This window comes from Paramisgurnus dabryanus, chromosome 9, assembly GCF_030506205.2.
Source record: "Paramisgurnus dabryanus chromosome 9, PD_genome_1.1, whole genome shotgun sequence".
In the NCBI taxonomy this organism is placed as follows: Eukaryota; Metazoa; Chordata; class Actinopteri; order Cypriniformes; family Cobitidae; genus Paramisgurnus; species Paramisgurnus dabryanus.
Genome location: NC_133345.1, coordinates 2406323 through 2424434, shown reverse-complemented (window position 1 = coordinate 2424434; position 18112 = coordinate 2406323). Strand labels below are relative to the sequence as shown.

General features: G+C 36.0%; 6 non-coding genes across 6 annotated transcripts; all 6 read left to right on the top strand.

Moving 5' to 3' along the window:
• The first annotated feature begins 2863 nt into the window (after positions 1–2863).
• On the top strand, positions 2864–3054 carry LOC135764481 (U2 spliceosomal RNA). The gene has a single exon (XR_010540027.1). It is a non-coding gene; the product is annotated as a U2 spliceosomal RNA (small nuclear RNA).
• Positions 3055–3838: 784 nt separating this feature from the next.
• On the top strand, positions 3839–4003 carry LOC135764339 (U1 spliceosomal RNA). Its single transcript, XR_010539892.1, has one exon. It is a non-coding gene; the product is annotated as a U1 spliceosomal RNA (small nuclear RNA).
• Positions 4004–9674: 5671 nt separating this feature from the next.
• Positions 9675–9865, top strand: LOC135764480 (U2 spliceosomal RNA). The gene has a single exon (XR_010540026.1). It is a non-coding gene; the product is annotated as a U2 spliceosomal RNA (small nuclear RNA).
• Positions 9866–10649: 784 nt separating this feature from the next.
• LOC135764338 (U1 spliceosomal RNA) lies at positions 10650–10814 on the top strand. The gene has a single exon (XR_010539891.1). It is a non-coding gene; the product is annotated as a U1 spliceosomal RNA (small nuclear RNA).
• Positions 10815–16488: 5674 nt separating this feature from the next.
• Positions 16489–16679, top strand: LOC135764479 (U2 spliceosomal RNA). The gene has a single exon (XR_010540025.1). It is a non-coding gene; the product is annotated as a U2 spliceosomal RNA (small nuclear RNA).
• A 785-nt stretch (positions 16680–17464) lies between these two features.
• On the top strand, positions 17465–17629 carry LOC135764378 (U1 spliceosomal RNA). The gene has a single exon (XR_010539929.1). It is a non-coding gene; the product is annotated as a U1 spliceosomal RNA (small nuclear RNA).
• The last annotated feature ends 483 nt before the right edge of the window (positions 17630–18112 follow it).

Here is an 18112-nt window from a genome sequence, read left to right as displayed (position 1 = left end):
GTGGTCCATAATACGTTCCGCGTTCGTGGTCTCTCCATCGCTCAGTACTTTTCTGTGTTTCTATTTTACGTAAAGCTAACACCAAAACGATTGTGGAAGGCGCTATATAGATTGTTCTCAAAGAAAAAAAAACGAGAAACAAACCCATGTGAATATGGGTCAAATTATCTAGGCGGAGCACTTCGTTCAAAGAAAAACGCAACAGAATTGTTTGCGTTGAACAAAGACAATGGTGCCTGCAGACATCGAATGTGTATTGTGGATAAAAAATGGCCAGTGGGGTGGGACAATTTTTCTTGAATTAAGTGTTTATGGGAAAAGTTCACGAATTTTTTCTTACCCTGTAGTCAGATTTATTTGCTTGTTTTAAGCATAAAATAACAGGAGAAGAAATTGTGTAGGGGGAGCAGAGGGTTTTTTTTCGTTCAAAGAAAAGCAGCGTGGCACGAATGAATGTTTGGCTGAAATGCTATCGTAATTTCCCCCTTAATTTTCCTTACAAACATGAAACCAGAGAGAAGGGCCAGTTGGCATCGAATTGCACCTTGTATTCGGTGATTGATTGAGGAAAAATATGCGTATGTGTATATATATACTTGTTTTGTTGAACAGAGACAATGGCCGCGTGCTCCAGCGTCACCTATATGCCTATTTCACAAAATGGCGGCTTTGACCGGAAGTAGGGAAAACATCGTTCAGGTTGCACCACTACGATGGCCACTCAATATAGTATGGACTGACAGCTGCTTTGTTTTCTCCTACACATGAATTTACTTGTAAAAATAACAATAACAGATATTGTCGATTGGTGTTATATTATTTTTTTAGCATTTCGTATTATCAAAATATATCATATGTTAGACAGCTTATCAATTTTAAATAAAATAACGAGACATACATAACTATTCGTGTCTGCTCCCGTTTATTGTAATGAGTGTGCACATTTGGAGAAATACTTAGACATTTTACTTCTTATTTCTTTAGACTGAATAATTATTTCTTATTAATTCCAAAGTATGCGACCCGATGATCTAATCGTGGTGTATGTGCTATTCCTCGTTTGTTTGCCTGCATCCATTGCTTTACGGCTTGCTTGTTGCGTTTAAATGCACATTTGATTTCTTTACCAGCATTGGATTTAGACCATTCAATGAGAAGAGTTAACCGCGTTTATTATGATTGATAAGCCCTCAACGGAGAATGAGGTCGGCATACATTAAAAGCCTTATTTTGTTTTTATCGTGTGCCTTCCAAAATGTATGCGACGAAACTTAAATCACGCAAAATATGAATGGTAACTAGACGTGCTTGTTGTGTGCAAGGAGTGCATTTATTTGTAAACTTTTGCTAAATCAAAATGGTTTATTTGTATTTGCTTTTTACCTGGGTTTTATCAGGTTCGCAGTCGGGACATTTTTAATCCATAGTGTATGCATAATTAATTTCAAAGAAATAAGAAGTAAAATGTGTAAGTATTCCTCAAAATGTGCTTTGGACTAAGTCCCCCGTCATCACAGCAAACGGGAGCAGACCCGAATAGGTATGGCTAGTTATTTTATTAAAAATTTCCAGCCGTCTGTAAATTTATGTTTGAAAGAAAAAAGTAAATTAATATCTTACTTACTGTTTTTGTCTTGTTTTCTAGTGAATATCTGACAATGCTTAAATGGAGATACATTTACTTGGTAAGCAAAGTGGCTTAAGATATTATGTATTGTAATAGAAAATTGTTATAAAAACGTTTTGTTTTTGCTGGGAATTCTTGTATATATTTCACAGCTATATAATTAATTATAATAACGCACTTTTTGTTGATAAACATGTTAAAAAATACATTAACACATAATAATGTGGCAACAAATCAAATGTGCATTTAAATGCAACAAGCAAAAATAAATAAATAAAGCAAATGCACGGAAAAGAAACGAGGAATAAAAGAAACACCGCGATTAAAAAAATCAGATCGCATACTTTGTAAAATAATTGAAATAAATTATAAAAATCAACAGGTTTATATTTAAAACAAATAAAAAATATCTGCCAGCGGGGTAAGAAAAATAAACTTAATTCTAGTTTCAACTTAATTCAATAATAAACTCAATTTAGGTTTATTTTTCTTACCCCACTGGCAGATATTTTTACTTGTTTTAAGCCTTAACCTATTACATTTTAGAATTTATTTCAGTAAACAAGACTTAAATTCTAAGCCACTTTGCTTATTAAGTAAATGTATCTCGATTTAAGAATTATTTTTTAACTCGAAAACATTAAGAAAATACTAAGTAAACGAACAAATTGGGATGTTCAAAACACTTAAATATTTTTTTTCACTCTACCCTTCATATTACAGCTGTCGAAAAACCACAGCAACGTTGACAGACCCGGAAGCCATGATACATTAGCAGTTTTTAAAATAAGTTAAATCTAGAATCCTTATTGGTTTTAGATACTTTAAAGCAATGAATGATCTTCTTTCTTTTGAATTGATTTGGTATTATGGAGGAGCTCTGTGTCTGGTTATTGAAGATGATTTGTTCTTTGCTCCTATGTTGGCTTATTTTTTTGTTATTTCCGTTACTATATATATTTTTTTCTTTGTTTTTTCTGATTTGAGGTTATGAAAATGTTTTAATTTGTAATAAAGGTTTTTTGAAAATTCTAAATTCTCTCTATCTCTCTCTCTCTCTCTCTGTCTCATGAGCGTGGATCAGATCCTGCATTAAAACATGAACTTCTGATTTGCTAGCTCAACGTTCTACCTCTGGGTTATACAATGAGAACGTATAGAGTTAAATGCCCGCTAGCCTCCACCCCAAAAGCCAGCGCCTTCGCCGGCTCCCCCTTTGGCTGCGTCTATTCCGGTATCGCTTCTCGGCCTTTTGGCTAAGATCAAGTGTAGTATCTGTTCTTATCAGTTTAATGTCTGATACGTCTCCTATCCGGGGACTATATGTTAAATGGATTTTTGACCTTCGGAAATGGAAGCGGAGCTTGCTCCTTCCACTCCATGCATCAACATGGTATTGCAGTGTTTCCATGAATGGTGCGCTCCCCATCTCGGGGATAAATAAGTCAAGTATAAAAAAAAGAATTTGCTTCTTTTGTGCGTGAATGACGGTGTTTTTTCTAATCCGTGTGTTTTAAAATTGCTGTGATTTCGTTGGCTTTATTGGTTTAACGAAAAGCTTGCGTGGAAATGAACACGCTGATAAAGAAATGTTTTGTAATGTATTTAATTAATTTCTTTACAAGTTTGCGGAGGTGATACGAGGACGAATTAAACATCCTCGACACAGCTGAAGGCGCAACAAAAGCGAACGAGACCGATTGGAATGTTAAAAACACCTGAAAACTTTTTTCACTACCCTTCATACTACAGCTGTCGAAAAACCACAGCAACGTCGACAGACCTGGAAGCATAGCTGTACTTGTTTAACTCACAACGACAACGGGTAAGTCATTGAGCCCTGTGTTTTTATTTATCCACGTTCTAAAATTGCTATGCTTTCGTTGTTTCTTGATTGCTCTGTACATTTTTTTTTGTTTCTATTCCACGTAAAGTTACTTTGTAATAACGAAACCATATATTTGAATGCGCAATTTAAATCCATTTGATTTAAATTGTTTCACATATTTCACTCTACACGGTTCAACCGGGCTGGAAACGGAATAAAAACAGGGTAGATCTCGAAGAATGTTTGGTCTCAGACGTGGCTTCGTGCGCTTTCCACCTGGTCACACACAGTAAATGAAATGTTAGTCGGACGGCCTCCGGGGGCGCCGTCGATGTGATCGGTCACAGGAAGATGCGGCCGTCTGGCCTCAAAGGGTGTCGCTCATACTTACCTGGCAGGGGAGACACCATGATCATGAAGGTGGTTCACCCAGGGCGAGGCTCAGCCATTGCACTCCGGTTGGGCTGACCCTTTGCGAATTCCCCAAATGTGGGAATCTCGACTGCAAAATTTCTGATAGTGGGGGACTGCGTTCGCGCTCTCCCCTGACCTTTGTGTTAAAAATAGATTCGCTTGTCGTTTTACGTAAAATCCAAGAGACGTCTAACCACGGCCCAAGAATACATTAGTCATCAAAAAAGCGGCTATTCAACGACTACATAACTTTTAATAGACAGCGAATAAGTGTCTAGGCTAAAACAAGGCTTAATTTGGGCTGTCAGTGAAAATCTAATAGCCGTTTGACCATTCCAAACGAATAGACTAGCCATTAAATAGAACCACAATCAAACGGCTACATGTCTAAGAGCACAAAATAATGCTTAGATGATTCTTTTACTTCCAATATAAGAGGTTCTCGGGAATGGCAATCATCCAAACTAATAAATTATAAAGGCTTTTATAAGAAAATGACAACAGTTAAACAACCTAGACAGCGTTGGGCAATACAAAATGCTAATAAATACAAGACAAATTGAAATATTGTACATGCATGTACATTAAACAAGCCAACAAATCTGCCAATGGGCTACGACAATTTTTCTTGAATTAAGTGTTTATATCTAGATTTGTTTCTTACCCCTTTGGCAGATTTATTTGCTTGTTTTAAGCCCAAATTCTGAGTTTTTTCTCCCTAAAGGCTAGGTTTATTTTCTTAGGGCATTTTGCTCATCAAAAAATGCATCTTATTTTAAGACTTTCTAGATATTTGTATAGTTAAAACAGTTCGAAATAACAAGTAAGAAATGATTTTTTGCAATGTATTCATTCATTCGCTACCCTTCATACTACAGCTGTCGAAAAACCACAGCAACGTCGACAGACCTGGAAGCGTAGCTGTATTTGTTTAACTCACAAAGACAACGGGTAAAGTATTTTCTTGATTACCTAAATGACTTGCTGTAGGAAAATAAGTTTAGGTTTAAGGGGGGAAATACAGTTTAAAGGGATATTTCAATTTATGATGATAATTCTGTCATCATTTACTCATGCATACAGGCTTACAACAACACGAGGATTAGTTTTTTTCTGAGTAACACAAAAGAAGGTATTTTGAGGAATGATGGTAAACCCACAGCAGATAGTCACCATTGACTTCCATAGTAGGAATAAAAAAATATGATGGAATTTAATAGGTACCATCAACCGTGTGCTAACCATCACTTTGCAAAATATTTTCTTCATCATTTATCACGATACTTCCAAAATATTTTTTCCTACTAAGTCAATATTTCATTATTTGCTTTACAAGCTTAAAAATGATGGTGACAGGATTCCATGGTAATCACAAACAGGTAAACAAGTAAAATAATCACTATTTACTTTTAAAAGCATTTTGAAAATTGCTTGCTTATGCTGGGAGTAAAGGTATTTCATGCAAAAGGTATTTCCTCTTTAAAAGGTAATGTATGCTTCTTTTAAAGCTGACACATTTGCCACATTAAAATAACAGAAATGTGTACTGTTTAAACTTTTTGGAGCCGGTGTGTCTGTGTTCTTGGGGCACACATCTACATGTAAAAGCAGAATTGCTTATTATTCTTCTCTATTTCTTGTATAGGTCAATTATGAGTGAAGAACCGTTCACCAAATGAAGACCGCAGCCAGGTGACGGGATCCTGTGGTAATCACAAACAGGTAAACCAGTAAAATAATCATCATTTAATGTTAAAATAATTTTGAAAATTGAAGTTCTGTGTGTTCTTATTGTACTTTATTTATTTCTGCAGGTAAGCACCATACCGTAAGCTTCATTCCCTTTATAACAGGTAAGGTTCATACTGTTTTATTCTTTTGTACTGTTTTATTCGTACTGTTTTAAATCATTCAGTAAATGCAAAGTTAAACTGATGTGTTTTTAATCTAGATTTAAAAGTGTCTACTGTTGAAGCACATCTGATCTCTTCTGAAAGCTGATAATAACTGAATGCTGAGGCACCTTGTTTTGAGTGAACCCTTGTTTTTTCTAAATGACCTGATCCTATTGATCCGAGTAATCGGTTTCATATTCGATTAGCATATCTGTCATGTATTGTAGCCATGAAGTGGTTTTTAAACAAGAAACAGTACTTTTTAAATCCATTGACCATTGCAATAATCGGCCCTGCTGGTGATGAAAGCATGAACAAGTTTCTCTAAGTCCTGTCTTGAGACAAAACCTCTAATTCTGGCAATATTTCTGAGATGGTAGTAAAAGCAGAATTCCTTATTATTTTTCTCTATCTCAGGCTCTACGGCATATATGTCATGATTTTATTTGTCTATTTATATGTCTATTTACAAGGACTGCCTTGGCCAAATGTTATTGTTAATTAATATTGAAGCAGTTATTTAACATAGGTCCTTTGAGTAGTGATTTGTGTAATGATCCATATATCTATTTTTATGTATATTTTTAACTTAGGAATGTGATTTTAAAGCTCATATTTGTTATTGTATGACACCTCTCATGTTATGAAAGTAAAAAATAAATGTATTTTCTGATGTCTTGCATTTCTGTTTTTAAACTGTTAATCCTTATCAAGTGCTATACATTAGAAAGTGGATATAGAGTGAAATGCACACGGTGAATAATGAACGCAGACCTTCAGTGCCGGACCTCTGACCCGCTAACCTCCATCCCGACAGCCAGCGCCTTCTCCGGATGCCATTGCGGTATCGCTTCTCGGCTTTTTGGGTAAGATCGAGTGGACACCGGGGACTACACGTTTAAATGGATTTTTGACCTTCGGTTATGGAAGCGAGGCTTGTTCCGTCCACTCCGTGCATCGACTCTGGCGCTTTCCGGGGACAAATAAGGTGAGTTTAAAATCAGAGTTTGCTTCTTTAGTGCTTGGTTGCCAGTTTGTTTGCCAGTCCGTGGTCCATAATACGTTCCGCGTTCGTGGTCTCTCCATCGCTCAGTACTTTTCTGTGTTTCTATTTTACGTAAAGCTAACACCAAAACGATTGTGGAAGGCGCTATATAGATTGTTCTCAAAGAAAAAAAACGAGAAACAAACCCATGTGAATATGGGTCAAATTATCTAGGCGGAGCACTTCGTTCAAAGAAAAACGCAACAGAATTGTTTGCGTTGAACAAAGACAATGGTGCCTGCAGACATCGAATGTGTATTGTGGATAAAAAATGGCCAGTGGGGTGGGACAATTTTTCTTGAATTAAGTGTTTATGGGAAAAGTTCACGAATTTTTTCTTACCCTGTAGTCAGATTTATTTGCTTGTTTTAAGCATAAAATAACAGGAGAAGAAATTGTGTAGGGGGAGCAGAGGGTTTTTTTTCGTTCAAAGAAAAGCAGCGTGGCACGAATGAATGTTTGGCTGAAATGCTATCGTAATTTCCCCCTTAATTTTCCTTACAAACATGAAACCAGAGAGAAGGGTCAGTTGGCATCGAATTGCACCTTGTATTCGGTGATTGATTGAGGAAAAATATGCGTATGTGTATATATATACTTGTTTTGTTGAACAGAGACAATGGCCGCGTGCTCCAGCGTCACCTATATGCCTATTTCACAAAATGGCGGCTTTGACCGGAAGTAAGGAAAACATCGTTCAGGTTGCACCACTACGATGGCCACTCAATATAGTATGGACTGACAGCTGCTTTGTTTTCTCCTACACATGAATTTACTTGTAAAAATAACAATAACAGATATTGTCGATTGGTGTTATATTATTTTTTTAGCATTTCGTATTATCAAAATATATCATATGTTAGACAGCTTATCAATTTTAAATAAAATAACGAGACATACATAACTATTCGTGTCTGCTCCCGTTTATTGTAATGAGTGTGCACATTTGGAGAAATACTTAGACATTTTACTTCTTATTTCTTTAGACTGAATAATTATTTCTTATTAATTCCAAAGTATGCGACCCGATGATCTAATCGTGGTGTATGTGCTATTCCTCGTTTGTTTGCCTGCATCCATTGCTTTACGGCTTGCTTGTTGCGTTTAAATGCACATTTGATTTCTTTACCAGCATTGGATTTAGACCATTCAATGAGAAGAGTTAACCGCGTTTATTATGATTGATAAGCCCTCAACGGAGAATGAGGTCGGCATACATTAAAAGCCTTATTTTGTTTTTATCGTGTGCCTTCCAAAATGTATGCGACGAAACTTAAATCACGCAAAATATGAATGGTAACTAGACGTGCTTGTTGTGTGCAAGGAGTGCATTTATTTGTAAACTTTTGCTAAATCAAAATGGTTTATTTGTATTTGCTTTTTACCTGGGTTTTATCAGGTTCGCAGTCGGGACATTTTTAATCCATAGTGTATGCATAATTAATTTCAAAGAAATAAGAAGTAAAATGTGTAAGTATTCCTCAAAATGTGCTTTGGACTAAGTCCCCCGTCATCACAGCAAACGGGAGCAGACCCGAATAGGTATGGCTAGTTATTTTATTAAAAATTTCCAGCCGTCTGTAAATTTATGTTTGAAAGAAAAAAGTAAATTAATATCTTACTTACTGTTTTTGTCTTGTTTTCTAGTGAATATCTGACAATGCTTAAATGGAGATACATTTACTTGGTAAGCAAAGTGGCTTAAGATATTATGTATTGTAATAGAAAATTGTTATAAAAACGTTTTGTTTTTGCTGGGAATTCTTGTATATATTTCACAGCTATATAATTAATTATAATAACGCACTTTTTGTTGATAAACATGTTAAAAAATACATTAACACATAATAATGTGGCAACAAATCAAATGTGCATTTAAATGCAACAAGCAAAAATAAATAAATAAAGCAAATGCACGGAAAAGAAACGAGGAATAAAAGAAACACCGCGATTAAAAAAATCAGATCGCATACTTTGTAAAATAATTGAAATAAATTATAAAAATCAACAGGTTTATATTTAAAACAAATAAAAAATATCTGCCAGCGGGGTAAGAAAAATAAACTTAATTCTAGTTTCAACTTAATTCAATAATAAACTCAATTTAGGTTTATTTTTCTTACCCCACTGGCAGATATTTTTACTTGTTTTAAGCCTTAACCTATTACATTTTAGAATTTATTTCAGTAAACAAGACTTAAATTCTAAGCCACTTTGCTTATTAAGTAAATGTATCTCGATTTAAGAATTATTTTTTAACTCGAAAACATTAAGAAAATACTAAGTAAACGAACAAATTGGGATGTTCAAAACACTTAAATATTTTTTTTCACTCTACCCTTCATATTACAGCTGTCGAAAAACCACAGCAACGTTGACAGACCCGGAAGCCATGATACATTAGCAGTTTTTAAAATAAGTTAAATCTAGAATCCTTATTGGTTTTAGATACTTTAAAGCAATGAATGATCTTCTTTCTTTTGAATTGATTTGGTATTATGGAGGAGCTCTGTGTCTGGTTATTGAAGATGATTTGTTCTTTGCTCCTATGTTGGCTTATTTTTTTGTTATTTCCGTTACTATATATATTTTTTTCTTTGTTTTTTCTGATTTGAGGTTATGAAAATGTTTTAATTTGTAATAAAGGTTTTTTGAAAATTCTAAATTCTCTCTATCTCTCTCTCTCTCTCTCTGTCTCATGAGCGTGGATCAGATCCTGCATTAAAACATGAACTTCTGATTTGCTAGCTCAACGTTCTACCTCTGGGTTATACAATGAGAACGTATAGAGTTAAATGCCCGCTAGCCTCCACCCCAAAAGCCAGCGCCTTCGCCGGCTCCCCCTTTGGCTGCGTCTATTCCGGTATCGCTTCTCGGCCTTTTGGCTAAGATCAAGTGTAGTATCTGTTCTTATCAGTTTAATGTCTGATACGTCTCCTATCCGGGGACTATATGTTAAATGGATTTTTGACCTTCGGAAATGGAAGCGGAGCTTGCTCCTTCCACTCCATGCATCAACATGGTATTGCAGTGTTTCCATGAATGGTGCGCTCCCCATCTCGGGGATAAATAAGTCAAGTATAAAAAAAAGAATTTGCTTCTTTTGTGCGTGAATGACGGTGTTTTTTCTAATCCGTGTGTTTTAAAATTGCTGTGATTTCGTTGGCTTTATTGGTTTAACGAAAAGCTTGCGTGGAAATGAACACGCTGATAAAGAAATGTTTTGTAATGTATTTAATTAATTTCTTTACAAGTTTGCGGAGGTGATACGAGGACGAATTAAACATCCTCGACACAGCTGAAGGCGCAACAAAAGCGAACGAGACCGATTGGAATGTTAAAAACACCTGAAAACTTTTTTCACTACCCTTCATACTACAGCTGTCGAAAAACCACAGCAACGTCGACAGACCTGGAAGCATAGCTGTACTTGTTTAACTCACAACGACAACGGGTAAGTCATTGAGCCCTGTGTTTTTATTTATCCACGTTCTAAAATTGCTATGCTTTCGTTGTTTCTTGATTGCTCTGTACATTTTTTTTTGTTTCTATTCCACGTAAAGTTACTTTGTAATAACGAAACCATATATTTGAATGCGCAATTTAAATCCATTTGATTTAAATTGTTTCACATATTTCACTCTACACGGTTCAACCGGGCTGGAAACGGAATAAAAACAGGGTAGATCTCGAAGAATGTTTGGTCTCAGACGTGGCTTCGTGCGCTTTCCACCTGGTCACACACAGTAAATGAAATGTTAGTCGGACGGCCTCCGGGGGCGCCGTCGATGTGATCGGTCACAGGAAGATGCGGCCGTCTGGCCTCAAAGGGTGTCGCTCATACTTACCTGGCAGGGGAGACACCATGATCATGAAGGTGGTTCACCCAGGGCGAGGCTCAGCCATTGCACTCCGGTTGGGCTGACCCTTTGCGAATTCCCCAAATGTGGGAATCTCGACTGCAAAATTTCTGATAGTGGGGGACTGCGTTCGCGCTCTCCCCTGACCTTTGTGTTAAAAATAGATTCGCTTGTCGTTTTACGTAAAATCCAAGAGACGTCTAACCACGGCCCAAGAATACATTAGTCATCAAAAAAGCGGCTATTCAACGACTACATAACTTTTAATAGACAGCGAATAAGTGTCTAGGCTAAAACAAGGCTTAATTTGGGCTGTCAGTGAAAATCTAATAGCCGTTTGACCATTCCAAACGAATAGACTAGCCATTAAATAGAACCACAATCAAACGGCTACATGTCTAAGAGCACAAAATAATGCTTAGATGATTCTTTTACTTCCAATATAAGAGGTTCTCGGGAATGGCAATCATCCAAACTAATAAATTATAAAGGCTTTTATAAGAAAATGACAACAGTTAAACAACCTAGACAGCGTTGGGCAATACAAAATGCTAATAAATACAAGACAAATTGAAATATTGTACATGCATGTACATTAAACAAGCCAACAAATCTGCCAATGGGCTACGACAATTTTTCTTGAATTAAGTGTTTATATCTAGATTTGTTTCTTACCCCTTTGGCAGATTTATTTGCTTGTTTTAAGCCCAAATTCTGAGTTTTTTCTCCCTAAAGGCTAGGTTTATTTTCTTAGGGCATTTTGCTCATCAAAAAATGCATCTTATTTTAAGACTTTCTAGATATTTGTATAGTTAAAACAGTTCGAAATAACAAGTAAGAAATGATTTTTTGCAATGTATTCATTCATTCGCTACCCTTCATACTACAGCTGTCGAAAAACCACAGCAACGTCGACAGACCTGGAAGCGTAGCTGTATTTGTTTAACTCACAAAGACAACGGGTAAAGTATTTTCTTGATTACCTAAATGACTTGCTGTAGGAAAATAAGTTTAGGTTTAAGGGGGGAAATACAGTTTAAAGGGATATTTCAATTTATGATGATAATTCTGTCATCATTTACTCATGCATACAGGCTTACAACAACACGAGGATTAGTTTTTTTCTGAGTAACACAAAAGAAGGTATTTTGAGGAATGATGGTAAACCCACAGCAGATAGTCACCATTGACTTCCATAGTAGGAATAAAAAAATATGATGGAATTTAATAGGTACCATCAACCGTGTGCTAACCATCACTTTGCAAAATATTTTCTTCATCATTTATCACGATACTTCCAAAATATTTTTTCCTACTAAGTCAATATTTCATTATTTGCTTTACAAGCTTAAAAATGATGGTGACAGGATTCCATGGTAATCACAAACAGGTAAACAAGTAAAATAATCACTATTTACTTTTAAAAGCATTTTGAAAATTGCTTGCTTATGCTGGGAGTAAAGGTATTTCATGCAAAAGGTATTTCCTCTTTAAAAGGTAATGTATGCTTCTTTTAAAGCTGACACATTTGCCACATTAAAATAACAGAAATGTGTACTGTTTAAACTTTTTGGAGCCGGTGTGTCTGTGTTCTTGGGGCACACATCTACATGTAAAAGCAGAATTGCTTATTATTCTTCTCTATTTCTTGTATAGGTCAATTATGAGTGAAGAACCGTTCACCAAATGAAGACCGCAGCCAGGTGACGGGATCCTGTGGTAATCACAAACAGGTAAACCAGTAAAATAATCATCATTTAATGTTAAAATAATTTTGAAAATTGAAGTTCTGTGTGTTCTTATTGTACTTTATTTATTTCTGCAGGTAAGCACCATACCGTAAGCTTCATTCCCTTTATAACAGGTAAGGTTCATACTGTTTTATTCTTTTGTACTGTTTTATTCGTACTGTTTTAAATCATTCAGTAAATGCAAAGTTAAACTGATGTGTTTTTAATCTAGATTTAAAAGTGTCTACTGTTGAAGCACATCTGATCTCTTCTGAAAGCTGATAATAACTGAATGCTGAGGCACCTTGTTTTGAGTGAACCCTTGTTTTTTCTAAATGACCTGATCCTATTGATCCGAGTAATCGGTTTCATATTCGATTAGCATATCTGTCATGTATTGTAGCCATGAAGTGGTTTTTAAACAAGAAACAGTACTTTTTAAATCCATTGACCATTGCAATAATCGGCCCTGCTGGTGATGAAAGCATGAACAAGTTTCTCTAAGTCCTGTCTTGAGACAAAACCTCTAATTCTGGCAATATTTCTGAGATGGTAGTAAAAGCAGAATTCCTTATTATTTTTCTCTATCTCAGGCTCTACGGCATATATGTCATGATTTTATTTGTCTATTTATATGTCTATTTACAAGGACTGCCTTGGCCAAATGTTATTGTTAATTAATATTGAAGCAGTTATTTAACATAGGTCCTTTGAGTAGTGATTTGTGTAATGATCCATATATCTATTTTTATGTATATTTTTAACTTAGGAATGTGATTTTAAAGCTCATATTTGTTATTGTATGACACCTCTCATGTTATGAAAGTAAAAAATAAATGTATTTTCTGATGTCTTGCATTTCTGTTTTTAAACTGTTAATCCTTATCAAGTGCTATACATTAGAAAGTGGATATAGAGTGAAATGCACACGGTGAATAATGAACGCAGACCTTCAGTGCCGGACCTCTGACCCGCTAACCTCCATCCCGACAGCCAGCGCCTTCTCCGGATGCCATTGCGGTATCGCTTCTCGGCTTTTTGGGTAAGATCGAGTGGACACCGGGGACTACACGTTTAAATGGATTTTTGACCTTCGGCTATGGAAGCGAGGCTTGTTCCGTCCACTCCGTGCATCGACTCTGGCGCTTTCCGGGGACAAATAAGGTGAGTTTAAAATCAGAGTTTGCTTCTTTAGTGCGTGGTTGCCAGTTTGTTTGCCAGTCCGTGGTCCATAATACGTTCCGCGTTCGTGGTCTCTCCATCGCTCAGTACTTTTCTGTGTTTCTATTTTACGTAAAGCTAACACCAAAACGATTGTGGAAGGCGCTATATAGATTGTTCTCAAAGAAAAAAAAACGAGAAACAAACCCATGTGAATATGGGTCAAATTATCTAGGCGGAGCACTTCGTTCAAAGAAAAACGCAACAGAATTGTTTGCGTTGAACAAAGACAATGGTGCCTGCAGACATCGAATGTGTATTGTGGATAAAAAATGGCCAGTGGGGTGGGACAATTTTTCTTGAATTAAGTGTTTATGGGAAAAGTTCACGAATTTTTTCTTACCCTGTAGTCAGATTTATTTGCTTGTTTTAAGCATAAAATAACAGGAGAAGAAATTGTGTAGGGGGAGCAGAGGGTTTTTTTTCGTTCAAAGAAAAGCAGCGTGGCACGAATGAATGTTTGGCTGAAATGCTATCGTAATTTCCCCCTTAATTTTCCTTACAAACATGAAACCAGAGAGAAGGGTCAGTTGGCATCGAATTGCACCTTGTATTCGGTGATTGATTGAGGAAAAATATGCGTATGTGTATATATATACTTGTTTTGTTGAACAGAGACAATGGCCGCGTGCTCCAGCGTCACCTATATGCCTATTTCACAAAATGGCGGCTTTGACCGGAAGTAGGGAAAACATCGTTCAGGTTGCACCACTACGATGGCCACTCAATATAGTATGGACTGACAGCTGCTTTGTTTTCTCCTACACATGAATTTACTTGTAAAAATAACAATAACAGATATTGTCGATTGGTGTTATATTATTTTTTTAGCATTTCGTATTATCAAAATATATCATATGTTAGACAGCTTATCAATTTTAAATAAAATAACGAGACATACATAACTATTCGTGTCTGCTCCCGTTTATTGTAATGAGTGTGCACATTTGGAGAAATACTTAGACATTTTACTTCTTATTTCTTTAGACTGAATAATTATTTCTTATTAATTCCAAAGTATGCGACCCGATGATCTAATCGTGGTGTATGTGCTATTCCTCGTTTGTTTGCCTGCATCCATTGCTTTACGGCTTGCTTGTTGCGTTTAAATGCACATTTGATTTCTTTACCAGCATTGGATTTAGACCATTCAATGAGAAGAGTTAACCGCGTTTATTATGATTGATAAGCCCTCAACGGAGAATGAGGTCGGCATACATTAAAAGCCTTATTTTGTTTTTATCGTGTGCCTTCCAAAATGTATGCGACGAAACTTAAATCACGCAAAATATGAATGGTAACTAGACGTGCTTGTTGTGTGCAAGGAGTGCATTTATTTGTAAACTTTTGCTAAATCAAAATGGTTTATTTGTATTTGCTTTTTACCTGGGTTTTATCAGGTTCGCAGTCGGGACATTTTTAATCCATAGTGTATGCATAATTAATTTCAAAGAAATAAGAAGTAAAATGTGTAAGTATTCCTCAAAATGTGCTTTGGACTAAGTCCCCCGTCATCACAGCAAACGGGAGCAGACCCGAATAGGTATGGCTAGTTATTTTATTAAAAATTTCCAGCCGTCTGTAAATTTATGTTTGAAAGAAAAAAGTAAATTAATATCTTACTTACTGTTTTTGTCTTGTTTTCTAGTGAATATCTGACAATGCTTAAATGGAGATACATTTACTTGGTAAGCAAAGTGGCTTAAGATATTATGTATTGTAATAGAAAATTGTTATAAAAACGTTTTGTTTTTGCTGGGAATTCTTGTATATATTTCACAGCTATATAATTAATTATAATAACGCACTTTTTGTTGATAAACATGTTAAAAAATACATTAACACATAATAATGTGGCAACAAATCAAATGTGCATTTAAATGCAACAAGCAAAAATAAATAAATAAAGCAAATGCACGGAAAAGAAACGAGGAATAAAAGAAACACCGCGATTAAAAAAATCAGATCGCATACTTTGTAAAATAATTGAAATAAATTATAAAAATCAACAGGTTTATATTTAAAACAAATAAAAAATATCTGCCAGCGGGATAAGAAAAATAAACTTAATTCTAGTTTCAACTTAATTCAATAATAAACTCAATTTAGGTTTATTTTTCTTACCCCACTGGCAGATATTTTTACTTGTTTTAAGCCTTAACCTATTACATTTTAGAATTTATTTCAGTAAACAAGACTTAAATTCTAAGCCACTTTGCTTATTAAGTAAATGTATCTCGATTTAAGAATTATTTTTTAACTCGAAAACATTAAGAAAATACTAAGTAAACGAACAAATTGGGATGTTCAAAACACTTAAATATTTTTTTTCACTCTACCCTTCATATTACAGCTGTCGAAAAACCACAGCAACGTTGACAGACCCGGAAGCCATGATACATTAGCAGTTTTTAAAATAAGTTAAATCTAGAATCCTTATTGGTTTTAGATACTTTAAAGCAATGAATGATCTTCTTTCTTTTGAATTGATTTGGTATTATGGAGGAGCTCTGTGTCTGGTTATTGAAGATGATTTGTTCTTTGCTCCTATGTTGGCTTATTTTTTTGTTATTTCCGTTACTATATATATTTTTTTCTTTGTTTTTTCTGATTTGAGGTTATGAAAATGTTTTAATTTGTAATAAAGGTTTTTTGAAAATTCTAAATTCTCTCTATCTCTCTCTCTCTCTCTCTCTCTCTCATGAGCGTGGATCAGATCCTGCATTAAAACATGAACTTCTGATTTGCTAGCTCAACGTTCTACCTCTGGGTTATACAATGAGAACGTATAGAGTTAAATGCCCGCTAGCCTCCACCCCAAAAGCCAGCGCCTTCGCCGGCTCCCCCTTTGGCTGCGTCTATTCCGGTATCGCTTCTCGGCCTTTTGGCTAAGATCAAGTGTAGTATCTGTTCTTATCAGTTTAATGTCTGATACGTCTCCTATCCGGGGACTATATGTTAAATGGATTTTTGACCTTCGGAAATGGAAGCGGAGCTTGCTCCTTCCACTCCATGCATCAACATGGTATTGCAGTGTTTCCATGAATGGTGCGCTCCCCATCTCGGGGATAAATAAGTCAAGTATAAAAAAAAGAATTTGCTTCTTTTGTGCGTGAATGACGGTGTTTTTTCTAATCCGTGTGTTTTAAAATTGCTGTGATTTCGTTGGCTTTATTGGTTTAACGAAAAGCTTGCGTGGAAATGAACACGCTGATAAAGAAATGTTTTTGTAATGTATTTAATTAATTTCTTTACAAGTTTGCGGAGGTGATACGAGGACGAATTAAACATCCTCGACACAGCTGAAGGCGCAACAAAAGCGAACGAGACCGATTGGAATGTTAAAAACACCTGAAAACTTTTTTCACTACCCTTCATACTACAGCTGTCGAAAAACCACAGCAACGTCGACAGACCTGGAAGCATAGCTGTACTTGTTTAACTCACAACGACAACGGGTAAGTCATTGAGCCCTGTGTTTTTATTTATCCACGTTCTAAAATTGCTATGCTTTCGTTGTTTCTTGATTGCTCTGTACATTTTTTTTTGTTTCTATTCCACGTAAAGTTACTTTGTAATAACGAAACCATATATTTGAATGCGCAATTTAAATCCATTTGATTTAAATTGTTTCACATATTTCACTCTACACGGTTCAACCGGGCTGGAAACGGAATAAAAACAGGGTAGATCTCGAAGAATGTTTGGTCTCAGACGTGGCTTCGTGCGCTTTCCACCTGGTCACACACAGTAAATGAAATGTTAGTCGGACGGCCTCCGGGGGCGCCGTCGATGTGATCGGTCACAGGAAGATGCGGCCGTCTGGCCTCAAAGGGTGTCGCTCATACTTACCTGGCAGGGGAGACACCATGATCATGAAGGTGGTTCACCCAGGGCGAGGCTCAGCCATTGCACTCCGGTTGGGCTGACCCTTTGCGAATTCCCCAAATGTGGGAATCTCGACTGCAAAATTTCTGATAGTGGGGGACTGCGTTCGTGCTCTCCCCTGACCTTTGTGTTAAAAATAGATTCGCTTGTCGTTTTACGTAAAATCCAAGAGACGTCTAACCACGGCCCAAGAATACATTAGTCATCAAAAAAGCGGCTATTCAACGACTACATAACTTTTAATAGACAGCGAATAAGTGTCTAGGCTAAAACAAGGCTTAATTTGGGCTGTCAGTGAAAATCTAATAGCCGTTTGACCATTCCAAACGAATAGACTAGCCATTAAATAGAACCACAATCAAACGGCTACATGTCTAAGAGCACAAAATAATGCTTAGATGATTCTTTTACTTCCAATATAAGAGGTTCTCGGGAATGGCAATCATCCAAACTAATAAATTATAAAGGCTTTTATAAGAAAATGACAACAGTTAAACAACCTAGACAGCGTTGGGCAATACAAAATGCTAATAAATACAAGACAAATTGAAATATTGTATATGCATGTACATTAAACAAGCCAACAAATCTGCCAATGGGCTAC